Source organism: Giraffa tippelskirchi, chromosome 11 (assembly GCF_054371585.1).
Source record: "Giraffa tippelskirchi isolate mGirTip1 chromosome 11, T2T-mGirTip1v1.2.pri, whole genome shotgun sequence".
Taxonomy (NCBI): domain Eukaryota; kingdom Metazoa; phylum Chordata; class Mammalia; order Artiodactyla; family Giraffidae; genus Giraffa; species Giraffa tippelskirchi.
The window spans coordinates 8,195,326-8,214,650 of NC_137285.1; the positions used below are offsets into that span (position 1 = coordinate 8,195,326).

The 19,325-nt window shown below is 48.0% G+C and overlaps 1 long non-coding RNA gene and 1 other non-coding gene across 2 annotated transcripts in view; one reads left to right on the forward strand and one right to left on the reverse strand.

Annotated features, from left to right (window-relative positions):
* Nucleotides 1-19,325, forward strand: part of LOC145526708 (uncharacterized) — a 97,724-nt gene that overhangs the window by 75,012 nt on the left and 3,387 nt on the right. Inside the window, exons 2-6 of the long non-coding RNA XR_014069106.1 lie at nt 3,167-3,239; nt 4,854-4,961; nt 14,812-15,056; nt 15,731-15,810; nt 16,682-17,579. This is a non-coding gene — a long non-coding RNA (uncharacterized LOC145526708). The remainder of the gene's footprint in view (nt 1-3,166; nt 3,240-4,853; nt 4,962-14,811; nt 15,057-15,730; nt 15,811-16,681; nt 17,580-19,325) is intronic.
* On the reverse strand, nt 14,228-14,299 carry TRNAC-GCA (transfer RNA cysteine (anticodon GCA)). Its single transcript has one exon. It is a non-coding gene; the product is annotated as a tRNA-Cys (tRNA).

The following is a 19,325-nucleotide window of genomic DNA, read 5'->3' on the forward strand; positions in this document are numbered from 1 at the left end:
CCTGGTGAATGAATGAAAATAGAAGGAAAAGCTGAGACTCCAGGCTCCAGAGGGCAGCTCAGGGAACCAGAGGGGATGTGTCATTAGTGCAGAAACTAATGGGACACATTTGGATCATCTCCCTGAAGATGAATGAACTCCAGTTGGTGTTTTGGGGTTTTTTTTTTTGTTTTGGTCTTTGTGTTCAAGATCTAAATCCCAGGGAGTCGGCCCCTGTTGCTCCACCTCCAAACTAATATCCCCTCTTGTCCTTAACTGATGGTGACAGCGGATGCTCTTGGTGGCCGCCACATCCTGCCCCCTGCACGTGTGCAAGGCTCCGCGGCCGACTTCCATCATCTGCCTGCGTTTCTTTGCCTCGGGGGCCTGTGGGCACGCACTCAGCAGACAGAAGTACTGAGACATCAGCCCTCTGCCAGGTTCCTCCCACAAGATGCCGTTAACTTACCCTCCCCCACCACCGATGGTGGGCTTGGTCGTGTGACTCTGGTGCCAACAGGATGCTAGTGAACACGCCACAGGCAAAGACCTAAAATGAGCTTCAGCCGTCAGCAGGAGAAGAGAATGCCCCCGACAGCCTGCTAGTCCCTAGAGGCCAAAGGTGTGACGCAGCGCAGGCCATCCGGGCCACAGCTGGCTGCACCACAGATAATCGGCTTGAGTGAGACATGGACAGCTGGGTGGTAACTACCACTCTTCAGCACAGTTGCCATGGATATGGGACTGATGCTTCAGGACATCTGCAGTGGCACATCCAGGCTTCCTGGAAGACGGGGGTCTGGATGTCCAAGCTCTGACCACAAGAGCTGGAGCTGCCAGAGTGGTCTCCAGGCTTCAGTCCTGCCAACCCCTCACACCCAGCAGCCCAGCAAGGGCGGTGAAGGCAGGTTTCTGGGGCAGCAGTGACCCTCTGTGCCTCTTGGCAACATTGCACCAGGGTCTCCTCCCACCACCTGCCAGGATGGAGGAGACAGGAGGCTGAGAAGGGCCACACGCTTCCCTTGAGGACTCTGGGACAGACAGGAATCCGAGTGCACGACCAGTGCTCCCTAGGACCCATCACTGTCCCCTGGTGGACCCGACATTGGAGGGGTAGGGACCCTGCAGTCAGAACAGGTCAAGGATCTCAAAGTCCAGAAGGCAGGAGGCAGCTGCCAAGGGTTTGCTGAACATGAGCCCTGGCCACATTGAGCTCTGGGGCACAGCCACAGTCACCACCCTCACCTCCAGCTCAAACCCTTTCACCAACTGAACTCCTACTTAAACTACGTTTGCCAGCTCAGAAGTCACTTTCTCACAGAAGCTGTCCTTGATTTCACAAAGGAGGTCATAATTATGTTATACATATATTAGTTTGCATGGGCCATAACAAAGCACCCCAAGCTTGATGGCCTAAAACAACAGAAATTCAATCACTCACAGTCCTGGAGGGCAGAAATCTGAGATCAAGGTGTCAGCAGGGCCCTCACCTCTCTGAGTCTCTAGGCAAGAATTCTCGCCTGCCTCTCCCAGCTTCTGGTGGCTCCAAGTGTCCTTTGGCCTCTGCCCGCATCACTCCACCCTCTGTCCCTATCCTCACATGTCCTTCTCCTCTTCTCCCTTGCTCTCTCTAAAATAGTTATTTATGTATTTATTTATTTGGCTGTGCCGGTCTTAGTTGTGGCACACAGAACCTTTAGCTGTGGCATGAGACCTCTTAGTTGCGGCATGTACGTAACTAGTTCCTAGTTGTGTACTTTCCTAGGCAGGGAACGACATGTCTAGGAATCGAATCCGGGTCTCATTGGGAGCTCAGAGTCTTAGCCACTGGACCACCAGGGAAGTCCCTCCCCCTCTCTCTTATAAGGTCACTTGTCATTGGATTTAAGACCCACCTGGAAAATCCAGGAAAATCTCATCTCAAGATCTTTAACCTAATTCCATCTGCAAAGACCCCCTTTTTTTTTTTCTCCCAAATAAGGTCTCTTTCAGAATTTCCTCGGGTTAGGACGTGGACATATCTTTGTGGGGTCCCCTATTCTACCCGCTCTTCCTTTCCAGATCGTCTGGAATGTCCCCTCACTCCCTTAACCACGGTTTGCACTTGTGTGTTTACTTGTGGAATCATTTGGCCGTGCTGATGAGGAAGCTGCAGGCAACAAGAGAACAGGTCTCCCAATCTGTGCTGCTCACCCCCAGCACCCAGCATCCAGCAGGTGCCTGCCAGGGGGTGGTTGAACCCATGGGCCGCTGAGCCCCCCCAGCTCCTGGCGGATGCCTCTTGTCAAAGACCCAGGCTGGAAGCCATCAGCAAGGACTCCACCCCGCACCAGGCTTAAAGCTTTACAGCCTCATAAATCCCATGGCTGGCAGCATGATTAGGATTGAGTCAAAATGTAAGAAATTTAATTTCCCGATGCTTAGCCTACAGGGCCTTGTAAACTCAAACCCCCCCCCCCAAACCAATAGCCATAAACATTTGATAAAACATCGTCCAGGTTCCCATTTCCCAGAAACGGTTCCCAGGCCCAGGGAAATAGCCACATTCAGCCCCGGCTCAATGGGACTTGAGCGTCGTGATTCATGTTTGGTAGAGCGCTTCTTAACAACCTAGGCTCTTTGTGGCCATATCAATACTGAAGACGTTCACCCAGCCAGTGCAGCCAGCAGCAGCAGGTTCAAACATCATGAGGTCAAGGAAGCTGGCGATGGGTTTTGTGGCACTTCAGGCTCTCATCCTACACCCATGTCCTGGATCTCACTTGACCATGGCACTGGGTCAATGAGAAGAGTGAAGCAAGAACTGCTAGCTAGCTCCGTCTAATGGAAAGTGAGGCCTGGAAGGGGAACTTTGCCAGCTCGGGGAGCTCATCAAAGCCCTAGGACCCCACCCCACATAACACATTCAAGAAGCAAGCAGCAGCATTCCCCAGGCACACGGCAAATCAGAATGGCCTCCCACTTCCCATCACGCTGCCTGAAATGCCACCAGAGAGACCCCTTTCTCTCTGTCTTTCTGTCTCCAAGATGCATCTTTGACAAATGCATAAACCCAGGGGAGGAATTACAGCTGTGCTTGTTAGTAGAGGGGTACAGCGAGAGAGGTAGTGAACTCTCATTGGATAGCTTTACAGATAGGGAAACTGAGATCAGGATTGGAACCATGACTGCTTTTCTACTTTTACAGGGGGATTTGCTGACCGCAGCTTGATCACAGAGCTGACTCGTCTTTGGGAATGACATCCAAAGGGAAACAGGAGGTAAGAAGAGCCTGGGATCAGAGGGTGCCAACTTCCCCAGTTTATCTGAACTCGGATGAGCCAGCAGGAACCATGAGGACCACAATGTGATCCAGATTCTAGATCAGACCCCACTTCCAGTAAGCATCTAAAGATTTCAGCAAGCCTTAGTCACTCTCAGTGGTGAGAAGGGAAGAGAACCTCATATTTCGCCCTTAAGAAATGGGTGTTGACATCTCTTTACATTACTAGAAAAAAATGCCCAGCCAAAAAAATAAACCACCAGTTTTATTTACAGTGTATTTCCCAGAACTCAGAGAAATGCCATGCTTTTCTGCATAGACCTCAGACCAAAGCATCATTTATCACAATACATCATACTTTATAGTGCATAAAACTCTCCATACCTTATAAAAAAAAAATACAAGGAATTTCTCACTCTTTACATAAATTACTTAAGGGCACCCCGGTTGAACACATCATTTTTTAAGGATTTCCATTACTGGGGAGAGCTGTGTCTACCAGTGGTGGTCTTTGCAGAGGCTTGGGGACCAATTAAAATGGATATGAGAGAAGGAACAAAGCACGCTGTGAGAAACAACCCGTCCCAGATGAGCCCAGAACAGAATGTGTTTTTCTAAGTACAAAGTAAGTCACCTCCTTACTGAATTCAGTCTTTCATGGTGAGTGACAGAAATAGGAGCAGTGTTGTCAACAACCTAAGGGCAAGGACTATATCTAGTTTTGTTCATCACTGTATTTCTGCCACTTTACAGATGCTCAATAAATATGAGTTGCAGAAGGAGGGAGGGAGTCTGTACAGAGTGCAAATGTAGCTGTTATCTACTAATGCTGTGTAACAAACATCCCCAAACCCCAATGATTGAAAACAAATACTCTTCTCATTACTGCTCACAGGTCTGCAGGTTGGCTAGCAGGTTTGACCTCAGCTGACCTCACCCATATGTCTGATGGTCAACTGGTTGTTGGCCTCAGTTGGTACAACCTGGCTCTCTCCCATGTGCCTCTCACAGGCACATACCTTTCACATTCTGGTATGGACACATTTTCCAGCTAGCCCAGACATGTTCTCATGGTGACCACAGGAGCCCATTAGAGCCAGTGGAAATAGGCAAGCACTTTTTCCAGTCTGTTTTTGCATTCTGCTTGCTAACATGCCTGCCAGTGCAGGAGACACAGGTTCGACCCCTGGGTATGGAAGATTCCCCTGCAGAAAGAAATGGCAGCCCACTCCAGTATTCTTGCCTGGAAAATCTCATGGACAGAGGAACCTGGCGGGCTACAGGCCATGTGGGGTCTCAAAGAGTGGGACACGACTTAGCAACTAAACAGCAACACATGCCAACATGCTGCTGGCCAAAGAAAGTCATATGGTCCAGCCCAGATCCAGAGTAGGAGGGGACTGAGCTTTATAAAACGAACTGCATAAACACAGGTAGAACATTAACTGGGACCATTAGTGCAACCAGCCTACCACAGTAACGATGCCTGATTCCCACAAACCCCACCTCACCCACATTCAGTGATCTTAAGCTCATTGAGAAATAGAAGAAAAAAAAAATAGAAAACAAGACTGTACTGATACTAACCCCCCCACCCCGCCCGTGTCCACAGAGTAAGGAGAATGGAGCTAGAGGACGCCGTCCGCACACCAAGGAGAGGGCTGTCACCAGAAACCAACCCCGTCAGCGCCTGGATCTTGGATTTCCAGCCTCCAGAACCGTGAGTAAGATGCGTTTCTGTTGCTTAAGCTCCCCTTACCTCCCCCCAGCCCGCCATCAGTCTGTGTCTTTTGTCATGGCAGCCCTGGCAAACTAATATAATACACAATTCCATTCGATTTAAAATATCGAACAGAGGCATGAAATAGAGAAATCCTTAACCCAGAGAAAGGTAAACAACCTACATGTGTGTCGCATTTTACGATTTGCCAAGCCCTGGAGCGGTTGGAGAGAGGGACAAATGATGCCTCCGTTTCTCAGATGAGACGATTGGGGCTCAGAGAGGCTCAGAGACTTGCCCGAGGTCACACAGTGACAAGGGAGCACCAAGTCAGTCTGGGATTTTGAGAGCAGCCTTTCCAGTATGTCCTAGCATCTCCCACCTCCAACCGGGTCTGTACCGGAGGAGGTGGGGCCCTGCTTCCATCCAGTGAGATCCACCAGCCCGTCCCGGGGCCTCTTCTTTGCGGCCCCACCCTCGGCTGCCGGAGGCTCTCCCCTGGTGCTTGCAGGGGCCAGAACTGCCTGAGCGCTTCTCCCAGGAAGCCCTTAGCTGATGACTGTCAGGGCCATTGTATGGAAGCCCAGCTCTCTTCCTGGGAACGGGGTGACTCTGGGATGTCACTCACATGCCAGGGCTCCCCGACAGGATCAGGCCGAGGCTTCCCTCCCCAGGGCTTTGCTGAGGTTGTACCTTGCTTGGTGTCCTCCCTGTCCCCGCCCCGCCTCCACTCCCCTGGGACACACAGATCCTTGTCTCTGGGCCTTCTGCAAAGCCCAGCCCAAAACCAAGTCCCCTTGGCTTGATTGTCACTTGGGTAAAAGATCTGGGCTTTGGCTCCAGTCGTTGTTTTGTATATGGATTCATTTGTATTATTTTTTTTAGATTATGATAGGTGATATCATAGAGTACTTGTCTCTGTCTGACTTGTTTCACTCAGCCTAATAACCTTTAGGTCCATCCATGTTGCTGCAAATGGCAACATTCCATTCTTTTTTATGGCTGAGTAATATTCCATTGAATATACCTATATCACATCTTCTTAAGCCAATCGTCTGTTGATGAGCACTTGGGTTGCTGGCATGTATCTTTTCAAATTAGTTTTCATTTGTTTCCTGGATACATACCCAGGAGTGGAATTGCTGGTTCACATGGTAAATCTATTATTAGTTTTTGTAAGGAAACTTCACACTGTTTTCCATGGTGACTGCACCAGTTCACATCCCCACCGACAGTGTACAAGGGTTCCCTTTCCTCCACGTCCTCTCCAACATATATTATTTCCTTGGAAAAATATCTATCTAGATCTTCTGCTCATTTTCTGATTGAGTTTTGGGATTTTTGATACTGAACTCTCTGTACTAACGTATTTTGGAAGTTAACACCTTCTCAGTTGCTTTATTTGTGAACGTTTTCTCCCAATCTGTAGGTTTTTTTCGTTTGGTTGATTGTTTCCTTTTTAATATTTATCTGTTTGGCTGCACCAGGTCTTAGTTGTGGCATGCGGGATCTAGTTCCCTGACCAGTCTGATTAGACTGCATTTGTTCATTTTTTTCATTCCTTTTGCCTTGAGAGACTGAGCTCAGGAAATATTGCTGTGATTTACATCAAAAGAATGTCTTGCCTCTGTTCTCTCATCGTTTTGTGGTGTCGTCTGACATTAAGGTCTTTAAACCGTTTTGCGTTTGCTTTTGTGTACAGTGTGAGGGAATATTCACATTTCACTGTGTTCCGTGTAGCTTTCCCAGCACCGCTTGTTGAAGAGGTTGTCTCCTCTCCATTGCATATTCTTGTCTCCTTTGTCAAAGATTAACTGCCCGTAGGTGCATGGATTTATGTCTGAGCACAGTCACATGGAGGGTAACCTTCACTCGACCCCCAGGGAGGTCCGGGGACACCGCAGCTGCCACATCTTGGAGCGACCAGGTCAGAGGTGAAGGAGCTGAAGTATTTACTCTCCACCCCCGGACACCACGCCTCTGTGTCATTGACTAAGGGCTGCCCAGGGGGCAGGGAAACCTAAATTCCCAGCAGAACGGATTCTGACAGTGCGAGGGTAGTATGCTGGTAAAGAGCACAGGCGCTGGTTGTTAGAGAGTTCTGGAAGGCAGTGCATGTGAAAATAGGAAAGGGACCCAGGGAAGTGCACAGGGCACTGACTGTGATGGCTGTGGAGGCATCAGGAAATGTGCAGACGTGTTTTGGGGTTGGCAGTGATTGGGGTTGGTGGAGGGGAACTCTTGGCATATGACACCCAAGGATGCTAAACACTGTACAATATCCATCCTAGTCCCACACAGTGAAATGTCATTTCACTCCAAATGTCAGCCTCGCAGATGAACACATATTTACTTCCAACCCCTCATTTGGCAGATGGAGAAACTGAGGCCCAGAGAGGGAAAGTGACTTGCCCAAGGCAGCCATAAAAGATGCAAAGCTGGGGAACCAGAACTGTAACTCGCTTCCCAGTAGTCCTTGAGTCTTGATTCCTCCTGAAACGTAAAAGAGAACGTTCTAAGCCCCAAGTGCAGAAATGCCTTCTGGAATTCTCGCAGGGGCAGCCAACCCCGTGTCCTGCTTGGGCACAGTGAGGAGAAACTAAACTTGAAGACCTCAGAAGCTAGTGCCCAAAGCAGATGTGCAAACACAGATAAGGGAGGCAGAGTTTTCACAAGACAAATTCACACCCTGCTCAGTTTAGACATTAAAATGAACTAACTTAATTTCATGCCATATGCAAATCCGTACCAGCTGTCGGCTCTGTAATCACAGGAGACTTAATGTAATAACTAAACAAGAACAAAAATGCAGCGAAGGCAGGCTCTGGGCAAGTCCATTGACAGCAGGTTTTATGTTCCTGGAAACTAAGCAAGCACACGGCATTCACGGGGGACAGCTGGAAGCAGCGATGAGCCCGAACGCCTGCCGTCTCCTTCAGAAAAGTGCCTGCAGCGGTCATAAATATGGCCAAGGACTGGTCTGGGTGCTGCGTACCCTGAGCCCTTGTAGGCTGTGAACATCTCCATCGAGATGTCACGGCTGCTCTCCCGTTGTCAAGGTTCAGCTCAGTCCAGCCATCTAGACCGAGGACTCAGAGGAAACAAAAGTTGTCTCAGGCTCAGTGGATTTGAGTCCCACCTCCTTCCCCCCTCCTCCCAGAACCAAAGGGGCAGGAAGATGGCTGCTGGGTGCGGGGGGCAGGGCAGATGGGCTTCCTACCCAAGGACCCCGGTTCCTCTGGCTGCCCAAGCTCATAAGCATCATAGCCAACATTTATCAAATGCTCACGGCAGGCCAAAAGCCAAGCACTCTTCCTATGCATGATCTCCATGTTCCCCAAAGCACGGAGGATGATTTAAGTTCATTCGTTCATTTATTCATTCAACAAACCTTTACCAAGCATCTGTGGTGTGTCAGGCACTGGGCTGGAGCTCCGTCAGCAAGCATAATACACAAAAATTCCTGGCCTTGTTTAAGAAGTTTAATTTCTGGTGGGACAATCACTTTTTAAGTATTGTTACAGTGTATGTTAGGGAAAACCCCTTTGAACCACGTGATGTCACAAATATCATCGCCTTAGGATGAAGCTCTGTGTTTAAAGGATGATTTAAAGAGATATGTTGGGAGAGGTCCAGCGGTTAAGACTCCACCTTCTACTGCAGGGGGTGTGGGTTCAATCCCTGGTCGGGGAACTAAGATCCCACATGTCATGCTGCTGCTGCTGCTGCTAAGTCGCTTCAGTCATGTCCGACTCTGTGCGACCCCATAGACGGCAGCCCACCAGGCTCCGCCGTCCCTGAGATTCTCCAGGCAAGAACACTGGAGTGGGTTGCCATTTCCTTCTCCAGTGCATGAAAGGGAAAAGTGAAAGTGAAGTCGCTCAGTTGTGTCCGACTCGCAGCGACCCCATGGACTGCAGCCCACCAGGCTCCTCCATCCATGGGATTTTCCAGGCAAGAGTACTGGAGTGGGGTGCCATTGCCTTCTCCTCCACATGTCATGGGGTACAGTCAAAAACTGGGGGGAAAAAAGTAAATCATGGAACAGATGATTCAAGATGGAAGGCAGGAGAAGGGAGCAGCAGAGGATGAGATGGTTAGATAGCATCACTGACTCAATGGACATGAATTTGAGCAAACTCCAGGAGATAGTGGAGGACAGGGGAGCCCAGCCTGCTGCAGTCCATGGGGTCACAAAGAGCTGGACACAACTTAGTGACGGAACAACAACAACAAAATCATAAAACAGATGATTCACAGATGGGCTAAAAGCATGATAGGGTTTCTTTTCCCATGTGTGTGCGCTTAGTTGCTCGGTCGTGTCTGACTTTTGCAACCCCATGGACTGTAGCCCACCAGGCTCCTTGTCCACGGGATTCGCCAGGCCAGAATACTGGATCCTCCTCCAGGGAATCTTCCTGACCCAGAGATCGAACCCGAGTCTCTGGCATCTCCTGCATGGGCAGACGGATTCTTGATCACTCAGCCACCTGGGAAGCCCATTCTTTTTGCATGCAATCCTGATACAGGTGTTATTGTTAGCCTCACTTTACAGCTAGAGAAACTGAGGCTCGGGCAGGTGGAGTCAGTCACCTGAATTGCATAGATGGGACATGGTGGGGTTCACATTTGAACCCAGGTCAGTGTTCAGAGTCAGTGTTTTATCCACCAGGCTGGGCCAAGGCCATCCATCTGTGGCCTGTGTCATTCTGACACTCAGCTCCCTGCTGCCAGCGACCAAAAATCCCTTCACACGTGGCTTGTATCTCTCGAAGGGAAACCTCATGGACAAACATGAAGGGCCAGGGTTGGCGGCCTTGGAAGAACCTGCCTCCTTCCATCCATCTCCAACCCCGGTGGCTGATTTGGCAGCTGTACCTCCAGACATAGCGAATTGTCCTTAAAGAGAATGGAGACGCCTTTGTCAGAGAAACTGTGGAAGAGCTTAAGGAAGCAAAGAAAAATAAAAATGCTGAAAGGAGCCAGTCACAAAAGACCACATATTGTATGATTCCATTTCTAGGAATTGTCCAGAATAGAGAAATTTACACAGACAGAAAATAGATCACCGGGGGCTGAGGAAGGACAGTGGGGGAGAACCAAGAGTGACTGCGGGAAGGGATGGGGGTTTCTTTTCGGGGGGAGAGATAAAAAGTCCTAAAATTGACTGTGGGGAAGGCTTTACAATCCTGTGCTCAGTCACCTCTAACTCTTTGCGACCCGATGGGCTATAACCCACCAGGCTCCTCTGTCCAGGGGATTCTCCAGGCAAGAATACTGGAGTGGGTTGCCATGCCCTACCTCCAGGGGATCTTCCCGACCCAGGGATTGAACCCAGGTCTCCTGCATTGTGGGGATGGCTTTACAATTCTAAGTGTGTTAAAAAAAAAACATGGAATTGAATACCTTTAAATGGGTGGACTGTGCTATGCAAATTATATCTCAGAAAGCTTTTTTTTTTTTTTAAGTTGCCTTGGCTCTAAACTGATGCCTCTAATTTCTCTAAGAGCTCCAAATCCTCCACCATCTCCCTGATTAGGGCTGCACTCATTTCACATTAATTTTTAACAAGCATTTCCTCAACACCTGAAACAGACGCTTTGATGTCCCTCCAAAGGCCTCCTAGGAATTCTTATCTATTTGAAAGAGAGGAATGGGTTTTAAAAGCTTGGCTTTCTTGGTTGGCAAGGCACCCATGTTAATTTCCATGTCACCACGTTACTATGGCAACAGGAAGCTTTCGCCAAGAGCTTTTAGGATGCGCCCAAAGAGCCTGCTTATCTGGACCCAGGTGGTCTGCAGCCTTCCACCCAGCATCTCCCAGGTGCCAGATGCCTAGCTGATGGGCGTGGCAGGAAGGGCAACCTGGAATCAGGTGAGGCAGGGAATCTGAGGATGCCGGCGGTGGCACCTCAGGGTCCACACTCCATGCTGGCTAGTGGTCACCCTGAGTCACCATCACCGTGTGGAAAGAGGAGGGGGTGTCAGCACACCTTTTAGAAGCTGTGATCTAAAGCGGGGTCTCAAGTATCAGAGCTGGTCTCCACATCAACATGACTGTGTTTTCAGGCAGGAGTAGGCAAGGCAGCTCCTGGGGCCAATGAGAGTAACATGGCTAGAAAGCTTTCATTAAACAACTGGAGGAATGGCAGTTGGTAACTGGGAGCCCACTGTTCTCACAGGTGGAGAAACTCACATCTGCAGAACCTCCCTGCCCAGGGAACCTGCAGTCCAAGTTGTCGGGCTGTTGGGCAGACCTCTTCGGATTGAGAAAGGGGCAGGGGCCGTGGGTGTAGGGTTGGCAGCTTCCAAGATGGTCCCCAGTGATTTCCACTTCTCCGTTAACCTTAGGTAGCCCCCTCCCATACTTTTTTACCGAGTTTGGTCTGTGTTGTAACCAGTACAGCTTGGCAGAAGTGATGGTGTGTGACTTCCTTTGTCTTAAGCTGCTAAGTTTGGGGGCTGTTTGTTACAGAGCAATGGATAACTGAGACAGAACAGATCCAGATGCCCCTCGGATAGCCGGAAATTGTCTTGAGAATAAAAGATGGCTTTTAAAGAGTTTTCCCTCCTTGCTCCTCACTCCTTTTCCCAAAGTACTTTTACCTGAGAAAGTGATGTGTTGGTGGATAAGGAATCTAGAGACTTGGATTTGTGTCATGGCTCCGTCTTTCCTATCAGCCTCGGCTTCCACCCGTAAAATTGAGGAGTCCAAATGTAACCTGTTGGCTCTGAAATTGTAGGGTCTCTTAGTGGTTAAAGGGCCTCCCTGGTGGTTCAGATGGTAAAGAATCCACCCGCAATGCGGGATACCTGGGTTCAATCTGTGGGTTGGGAAGATCCCCTGGAGAAGGGAAGGGCCACCCACTCCAGTATTCTTGCCTGGAGAATTCCATGGACAGAGGAGCTTGGCAGGCTACAGTCCATGGGGTCTCAAAGAGTCAGACACGACTGCGCCACTTTCACTTTTCACTAGTGGTTAAAACTGTAACTTCTGAGTCAGGAAGACTGCTTGCAAACCTTGGCTCTGCCACATGCTTGCTGTGTGACCTCAGGCTAGTGCCCTAATGTCTCTGAGCCTCAGTTTCTCCTTCTATAAAGTGGGTTTAAGGATATCTACTTCATGGTATCATTACAAAACTCCATTAAAATAATACATATAAACTTCTTGGCATACAGTAAATGCTTAATGAATGGTAGTTACCGCTACTAATAATGAGATAATGTGACAGCTACAATTATTTCCTCTTCTAGTTAAGATGAGATGACTGATGAGATGGTTGGATGGCATCACCGACGCAATAGACATGAGTTTGAGCAAGCTCCGAGAGTGCATGATGGACAGGGAAGCCTGATGTGCTACAGTCTATGGGGTCACAAAGAGTTAAACACAACTGAGCGACTGAACTGAACTTGTTAAGATACAGAGAGTGGTTGCTTCTGGTGGGGGATAGGGATAGGTACGGGGATTGGCAGCTTGAGAGGGAGTTCCAGTAATCTTCTCTATCTCTTAAGGAGCTTGCATTACACTAGAAAACACATTAGTCAAAATCATCAGTGGTAAGCCTAAAGATTTGTAATTTTATTAAGTAAGCAAATACTGAATCCTAGATAATAATAAAAATCTGTTAAGACTTAAGGGGAGTTTTGGAGGACTTTATTGGTCTGCATATTAAAAAGCAGAGACATCACTTTGCCAACAAAGGTCCATCTAGTCAAGGCTATGGTTTTTCCAGTAGTCATGTATGGATATGAGAGTTGGACTAGAAAGAAAGCTGAGCGCCAAAGAATTGATGCTTTTGAACTGTGGTGTTGGAGAAGACTCTTGAGAGTCCCTTGGACTGCAAGGAGATCCAACCAGTCCATCCTAAAGGAAATCAGTCCTGAATATTCATTGGAAGGACTGATGTTGAAGAGGAAACTCTAATACTTTGGCCACCTGATGGGAAGAACTGACTCATTGGAAAAGATTCTGATGCTGGGAAAGATCGAAGGCGAGAGGAGAAGGGGTCAACAGAGGATGAGGTGATTGGATGGCATCACCAACTCAATGGACATGAATTTGAGTAAACTCCAGGAGTTGGTGATGGACAGGGAGGCCTGGCATGCTGCAGTCCGTGGGGTTGCAAAGAGTCAGACGCGACTGAGCGGCTGAACTGAACTGACTGACCTGGAGCAGGCCAAGGTAGAGGTGCTATTTATTTATTTATATGGATGTGCCAGGTCTTAGTTGCAGCATATGGGATCTAGTGCCCTGACTAGAGATCGAACCCAGGCGCCCTCCACTGGAAGTGCAGAGTCTTAGCCACTGCACCACAGAGGGGACCAGTCCTAGTAGGGGTACATCTTTAAAAGTTCCCTGGGTGATTCTTTGAGAAACTGCCAGAGAGAAACTTTGAAACATGTGCCCTGAAAGTCATACAAGAATTCCGCTACAGTGTCGCTTGCAATAGGGAAAGATTACTTGTAACAGGGAAAGATTAAAAGCAATCCAAGTGCCCATGGACAGGTAAGTGGGAAATTGCTGAATATTATTTAGAAATATATATGTATGAATGAAGGCAAGAGGCCGTGCATGAGTATAATAAGCTTTGAATTCAAGATAGTGGTTACCCCTGGGAGGGGGAAGGGTGTGTGGTGGGGGAGGGCCTCCGTGGGGCTTTGCACAGTGCATTTGTAATATGACGTGGTATTTCTTAAACTGGGTGGCAGGCATGCAAGTGCTCACTGTATTATCCATGCATTCTGGGTGTCTGAAATCTTTCTTAATTTAAACATAGATGTGCACAGAAAAATATCAAGGGTCGTTGTGCATGGGTGATTTTCTTATTTTCTTGTTTTTAACTTTACCAATTTTCTTACCTAGCATCTTCCTCCCTCTCTTTATTTTGTTAAAGTTTGTTTATTTATTTGCTTATTTATGTATTTTGGCTGCACCAGGTCTTAACTGCAGAATGCGGGGTCTTTTAGTTATGCCACGTGGGTTCTAGTTCCTTAACCAGGGATCAAACCTGGGCCCCCTGCTTTGGAAGCATGGAGTCTCAGCCACTGGACCACCAGGGAAGTCTCTCCTTGTTGTTGTTTATTTGTGCCTTCTGTTACATCTATAATAATCCCATCTTGCTTTTAATAAAAGTGAAAGTGAATTCGCTCAGTCATGTCCAACTCTGCGACCCCATGGACAGTAGCCTACCAGGCTCTGCTGTCCATGGGATTTTCCAGGCAAGAATACTGGAGTGGGCTGCCATTTACTTCTCCAGGGGATCTTCCCAACCCGGGGATCAAACCCGGGCCTCCTGCATTGCAGACAGACGCTTTACCATCTGAGCTACCAGGGAAGCCCAATGTCATTGATTTGTTAACAAGAAAAAAAAGTTAGGTTTAATTTTTTGAAAGTAGGACCTATGGCTTCCCCAAATGACTTGCTCTGACAACACTTACTTGCATGTCTGAGATCCATTCAGCGGTGAAAATCAATCTGACACTGGATGACATGAGAAGCATCCTAAATCCAGGGTATGAGCCATCAGCCCAGGGACACCTACACGGGGTCTCCAAACTCCTGTCTCTGGGATAGGAGGGGAATGCCTCAGAAACTGAGCCTGACCGCACTGAGCTTAATAAGAAGGACTGATCAGTAATCAGAGAGAAGGACTGCTGGGGCCTCTTCAGCCTTAGGTGGTGTTAATCACTCAGTCATGTCTGACTCTTTACGATCCCATGGACTGTAGCTCGCGAGGCTCCTCTGTCCATGGGATTCTCCAGGCAAGAGTACTGGAGTGGGTTGCCATTTCCTTCTCCAGGAAATCTTCCCGGCCCAGGAACTGAACCCGAGTCTCCTGCATTACAGAGTCTTTACCGTCTGAGCCACAGGGAAATGAAAACAAATCCAGGCAAAGGAGTAAGAGTGAGGAAAGAGACCCAGCGCAAGAGAATTTTCTTTTAAATGAAGTCGAGTCATTCGGATTTCACCTCTGCCAGAAGGAAGCATTTGACTGCTGTTTCTTACAGATGTATAAGGGCTTTCTGTTTTGTTTTGCATAATGGACACATCTCCCAGGCAGCCACTTCCCAGGTTCTTTGTCAAGAGTCAAGGTAAGTGTTTAGAAAACTGCTCCGTGGACCACGGGGAGGCAATTTCCACCAAATACAGAGTGCTTAAGATGGAGAAAGCCCACTTTTCAGTACCGCTTCAGGGACCATATTTTGTGCACAGCTGAATGTAGACAGAAAATTGAGTGGGAGCTCCTGACCGGGGATTGAATGGAAGAAGCGATGACCAGTGAGGTACTGCCCCCTGGTGTCCATAGACAGTAGTGCATCCATTTGCTAGAAAGGGCTTGTGTGTTACCGGTAATTCTGTGTTCTCTACCACTATCTCCGCATACATTTTGAAAGCCTACAACAGGGATTACAATCTGGCAGCCCTCTGTAGCCAGTGGGCAGACAGGCCAACTGTTTAGAAAAAATAAGGACATTTTGCTTTAAAATCTAGGCCTGACGTTTCTTTGGAGAAACTGGAAAAATCTATCAACTTTTGGGCTGCACCCAGCATAATAAATGTAGGTGAGATAGGACTTCCCTAGTGGCTAAGACTCCCAATGCAAGGGGCCTGGGGTTCAATCCCTGGTCAGGGAGGTAGAAGACTAGAGCTGAGAACCTCTGCCCACTTTGGACTAATGTTCTCACTTTCTCCACACTCCCCACCTCTCCCTAGTGTCTCACTCCCAGGCAGTATTTCTCATTATTGGTTCTTGTTTGGCTTCCAGATTTGCTACCATGGTCCCAGCTCATTAAAGAGTTTATACTTGGCGTTCCAAGGGAGAGAGGACAATGTCTTTAAAAGCAGGTGATTACATCCCCTTATGCCAGGTAGGGGATGGGGTTCACAAGCTCCATGATACCAGCTCAGTGACAGGGTCAGTGTCCTGCTCAAGGTCGTCCAGCCAGGACATGGAGGACCTTGCACTTGAATACACACGTCTGTCCAGCCCAGAGCCTCACCGCTTTCCACTCCATCTGCTGTCCCCCATAACTAGCTGGCTGAGAAGGCCCTCGTCTGGGGAGGGTTTTTACAAGGACATCACTGCTTGCACCATCCAAAGTGAGACTCAGGGGGAGGTAATAATGTTCATGGCCTTTGTTCAAAAGAGAGAAACAAGAAATAACCACCATCCTGATTGTGTTTCCTAAACACTCCATGGTTTGTCCTGCTTCCGATATTTCTTGTTCAAGTCCGCAAGATTTCTCAACCTCTGCTGAGTGCTCCGCCCCATGCCAAGGGCGGGGAGTTGGTGGAAATGGGGGCCAGTTAGCAGATATAAACAGGGACCCAAAAGGTCAGGGTCAGAGCTGTTGGGCCCCTCACCTTGCTGTGTCCCCCTCTCTGTGACAGTGATCTGGACGCTTCTCTTTGTGCTCTGGGTCAATGGTTGACACCCACAAAAGGACTGTGGGGTCTGTCCCCACTGATTGGAGTGGCCAGAAGGGAAGTCCATGACGTCAAGTCAGTTGCTTAATGCAACTCAGTTCACAAGTAGTCGAGCCGGGATTGGAACCCAGGGCTGTGTGACTCCATTGGTGACACAGCCACTGCTGGGAACTGGTTCCCGGGGGGAGTGTGAGTCACAGAGGAAGGAGGTCAGATCTTAAAGAGTCCAGCCTACTACAAATCCCAAACTTGGAGGGTGAAGGTAAGGAAGGTTGTCTCCATTTTGCAGATGGAGAAACTGAGGCTTGGAGTCACCTGCCCAAGATCACATGGAGCGGAGGGAACACAGTCTGAATTTGAGCCCAGGTCTCCCTGACTCCAGAATCTGTACTGCTGACAACAACTTAATGCCTGGCACTTTGGGGCATGTCTTGGAGGTTTGATTTTAATCTTTGTGAGTTAAGATGGAGATTTCTGCTCTGTGTTTGCTGTCAGACAGGAAGGTCTAGCTGCATGAGTTAAACAACACTACTCGAGGACACTGCTTCCTGAGGGGGTTAAAGATTCCTCCCACAAAGTTTGGAGACATTCTGGCAAAAGATTTGAGGGGCCTTCCGCCGAAGGAGGGAGCCCTGCTCCAGTGCTGTGGATGATCCTCTGATGTCCAATAAAACAAACGCCTCGGGCCAGAATACAGTATCGACTTTGAACTTTTTTGATTGAAAGAGGCTGTGAGGGGGAGTCCAAGAGAAAGGCAGAGTTCTCAGCCCTCTGTGAAATACTTGGTTCTGAACTCTCACAGGGACAGAGAGACTTGCTCCCCAACAGAAGGGAAGCTCTAGACCTGTGGGGATTCCTGGGGCGCGAGGGGTGACCAGGTTCTGCCACATTCAGATCCCCAACTTTGGACTTATAGCAAAATTCATTTAGGAAGAAGCTCTTAGAGGAGACAATGAACCTCTAGATTGAAATCTTAAAGAATAAACATTTGGAAAACCAGCTCCATCCTCACTGGATCAGACCTTATGAGGAACATAATGGGGAAACACAGACCATACTCGCTATGGAAGAAAAACCAGTACCGAGATCATCCAAACCTTGGCTGCTTCCAGAAGTTCCACTGACTTCTCCAAGATGGCAGTGAGCCCCTTATGGAATCTCAAGCTTCTTTTCAGAAAGAAGTTGAGGTGAGTGCAATTGCTACAGAGGTGGCAATTGCCTTCTGGTAATCCTCAGAAGGCAATTTGCTTCTCTCTTTAATATCTGTTTGTTTATTTGGCCGCGCCGGGTCTCAGTTACATCATTCAGGATCTTTCATTGTGACCCGCGGGCACAGTAGCTGTGGCACGCAGGCTTAGTTGCTCTTAAGCATGTGAAATCTTAGTTTCCCGACCAGGAATTGAACCCAAGTCCCCTGCATTGCAAGGTAGATTCTTTTTTTCTTTTTATAGATTTTATTTATCATTATTTTTAAATTGTATTTATTTATTTATTGGCTGCACTGTCTTTGTTGATGAGCAGCAGCTTTTGCTAGTTGCTGCAAACAGGGGCTACTCTCTAATTACGGTGCATGGGCTTCTCATTGCAGTGGCTTCTCTTTTTATATTTTTTAATTAATGTTAATCACTTTACAGAATTGTGTTGGTTTCTACCAAACATTAATACCTCTCATTGGGGAGCACAGGCTCAGTAGTGGTGGCACATGGGCTTAGTTGCCCTGAGGCATGTGGGATCTTCGCCAAGCAGTGATCAAACCCACCTACCGCGCATTAGCAGGTGGATTCTTAACCCCTGGACCGCCAGGGAAGTCCCAGAGGGCAATTTAATTAACTTGTTAGTGATAGCCTATGGTGAATGATGTCAGATTCGAGATCTCTGAAGATTTAACTTCAGGACCAGGGATGAGGCTTGAGCACCCAAGTTTTGTGTAGCAGAGTTTTATTAAATTATAAAAAGGGATAGAGAAATCTTCTGACACAGATGTCAGAAGGAGGGCGGAGAGTGCCCAGTCCCTAGTCTTAGCAAGGCCTTATATACTTTTACCAGACCCACTCCCACAACATACATCTTAAGATAACAAGATTAGTCAGAAGGTTCTTGTTAAGAAGGAGATACATATCCTTGAGCAAGATACATTGTTGTTATATAATCATTAGTCCAGAGCTTAAGGAAAAACGTACCCTTGAGCAAGATGAGTTGTTTTGTTATGTAATCATTAGTTCTGGGCTTAAAGAAAGTTAGTCTTAAAGACTGTTGTCATAACAACTCAGAGTTTAAGAAAAAACACCTTATGTGACTAAGACAGAAGTGAAGTGAAAGTGAAAGTCCGTCAGTTGTGTCTGACTCTCTTCAACCCCGTGGGCTATACAGTCCATGGAATTCTCCAGGCCAGAATACTGGAGTGGGTAGCCTTTCCCTTCTCCAGGAGATCTTCCCAACCCAAGGATTGAATCCAGGTCTCCCTAATTGCAGGCAGATTCTTTACCAGCTGAGCCCCCAGGGAAGCCCAAGCAATGTAGAAAAAAATATTTCCTTTTCTCCTCTTTGAGAACCCCAGACCCCTTTCTCCTCCTCAAGGGCCCTGGACTCCTTATCAACCTACCTAAAAATTAACTCTGTCATTAGGTTACCAGGATGATTCTTGTCTTGTTATGCCTTCTCTTGGCTTCTACCTTCCCAGGCCTGTAAGGACAATTCAGTGACTACCTACTTGTGCCAAAGTTTGAAAAGTGCTAGTCTCTCTAGCTAATGGACATGTCATCGAAAATCTTTTTTCTGTATTAGATCATGCTGATTCCTTGATTGTGCCTCTCATTAATTTTCTGACTCTCCCTAATTTCACTTTGTCTTCATAAGCAAGGCTGTGCTAAGCCGCTTCAGTCACGTCGGACTCTCTGCGACCCCATGGACTATAGTCCTCCAGGCTCCTTTCT